The sequence below is a fragment of the Triticum dicoccoides genome, chromosome 4B, assembly GCF_002162155.2.
Source record: "Triticum dicoccoides isolate Atlit2015 ecotype Zavitan chromosome 4B, WEW_v2.0, whole genome shotgun sequence".
NCBI classification, from domain to species: domain Eukaryota; kingdom Viridiplantae; phylum Streptophyta; class Magnoliopsida; order Poales; family Poaceae; genus Triticum; species Triticum dicoccoides.
Window position 1 is genome coordinate 11,044,076 of NC_041387.1, and position 2,629 is coordinate 11,046,704.

Genomic DNA, 2,629 nt, shown 5'->3' on the forward strand with positions numbered 1-2,629 from the left:
CCCGGTACTCCGGTATATGCCCGAAACAACCCGAAACTATTAAGGTGTCCGAACATAGTCATCCAATATACCGATCTTTACGTCTCGACCATTTCGAGACTCCTCGTCATGTCCGTGATCACATCCGGGACTCCGAACTACCTTCGGTACATCAAAACTTATAAACTCATAATATAACCGTCATCTAACTTTAAGCGTGCGGACCCTACGAGTGCGAGAACTATGTAGACATGACCGAGACACGTCTCCGGTCAATAACCAATAGCGGAACCTGAATGCTCATATTGGCTCCTACATATTCTACGAAGATCTTTATCGGTCAAACCGCATAACAACATACATTGTTCCCTTTGTCATCGGTATGTTACTTGCCCGAGATTCGATCGTCGGTATCTCAATACCTAGTTCAATCTCGTTACCGGCAAGTCTCTTTACTCGTTATGTAATGCATCACCCCGCAACTAGCTCATTAGCTACATTGCTTGCATGGCTTATAGTGATGTACATTACCGAGAGGGCCCAGAGATACCTCTCCGACAATCGGAGTGACAAATCCTAATCTCGAAATACGCGAACTCAACATGTACCTTCGGAGACACCTGTAGAGCTCCTTTATAATCACCCAGTTACGTTGTGACGTTTGGTAGCACACAAAGTGTTCCTCCGGTAAATGGGAGTTGCATAATCTCATAGTTGTAGGAACATGTATAAGTCATGAAGAAAGCAATAGCAACATACTAAACGATCAAGTGCTAAGCTAACGGAATGGGTCAAGTCAATCACATCATTCTCCTAATGATGTAATCCCGTTAATCAAATGACAACTCATGTCTATGGTTAGGAAACACAACCATCTTTGATCAACGAGCTAGTCAAGTAGAGGCATACTAGTGATACTATGTTTGTCTATGTATTCACACATGTATTATGTTTCCGGTTAATACAATTCTAGCATGAATAATAAACATTTATCATGATATAAGGAAATAAATAATAACTTTATTATTGCCTATATGGCATATTTCCTTCAGTCTCCCACTTGCACTAGAGTCAATAATCTAGATTACACAGTAATGATTCTAACACCCAAGGAGCCTTGGTGCTGATCATGTTTTGCTCGTGGAAAAGGCTTAGTCAACGGGTCTGCAACATTCAGATCCGTATGTATCTTGCAAATCTCTATGTCTCTACCTGGACTTGGTCCCGGATGGAATTGAAGCGTCTCTTGATGTGCTTGGTTCTCTTATGAAATCTGGATTCCTTTGCCAAGGCAATTGCACCAGTATTGTCACAAAAGATTTTTATTGGACCCGATGCACTAGGTATGACACCTAGATCGGATATGAACTCCTTCATCCAGACTCCTTCATTTGCTGCTTTCGAAGTAGCTATGTACTCCGCTTCACACGTAGATCCCGACATGGCGCTTTCTTTAGAACTGCACCAACTGACAACTCCACCATTCAATATAAACACGTGTCCGGTTTGCGATTTAGAATCGTTCGGATCAGTGTCAAAGTTTGCATCGACGTAACCATTTACGACTAGCTCTTTGTCACCTCCATAAACGAGAAACATATCCTTAGTCCTTTTCAGGTATTTCAGGATATTCTTGACCATTGTCCAGTGATCCACTCCTGGATTACTTTGGTACCTCCCTGCTAAACTGATAGCAAGGCACACATCAGGTATGGTACACAACATTGCATACATTATAGAGCCTATGGCTGAAGCATAGGGAACATCTTTCATTTTCTCTCTATCTTCTGTAGTGGTCGGGCATTTGAGTCTGACTCAACTTCACACCTTGTAATACAGGCAAGAACCCTTTCTTTGCTTGATCCATTTTGAACTTTTTCAAAACTTTATCAAGGTATGTGCTTTGTGAAAGTCCAATTAATCGTCTTGATCTATCTCTATAGATCTTGATGCCCAATATATAAGCAGCTTCACATAGGTCTTTCATTAAAAAACTTTTATTCAAGTATCCTTTTATGCTATCCAGAAATTCTATATCATTTCCAATTAACAATATGTCGTCTACATATAATATCAGAAATGCCACAGAGCTCCCACTCACTTTCTTGTAAATACAGGCTTGTCCAAAAGTCTGTATAAAACAATATGCTTTGATCACACTATCAAAAAGTTTATTCCAACTCCGAGAGGCTTGCACCAGTCCATAAATGGATCGCTGGAGCATGCACACTTTGTTAGCACCTTTTGGATCGATAAAACCTTCTGGTTGCATCATATACAACTCTTCTTCCAGAAATCCATTCAGGAATGCAGTTTTGACATCTATTTGCCAAATTTCATAATCATAAAATGCAGCAATTGCTAACATGATTCGGACAGACTTAAGCATCGCTACGGGTGAGAAAGTCTCATCATAGTCAACCCCTTGAACTTGTCGAAAACCTTTCGCCACAAGTCGAGCTTTGTAGACAGTAACATTACCATCAGCGTCAGTCTTCTTCTTGAAGATCCATTCATTTTCAATGGCTTGCCGATCATCGGGCAAGTCAACCAAAGTCCATACTTTGTTCTCATACATGGATCCCATCTCAGATTTCATGGCCTCAAGCCTTTTTGCGGAATCTGGGCTCATCATCGCTTCCTCATAGTT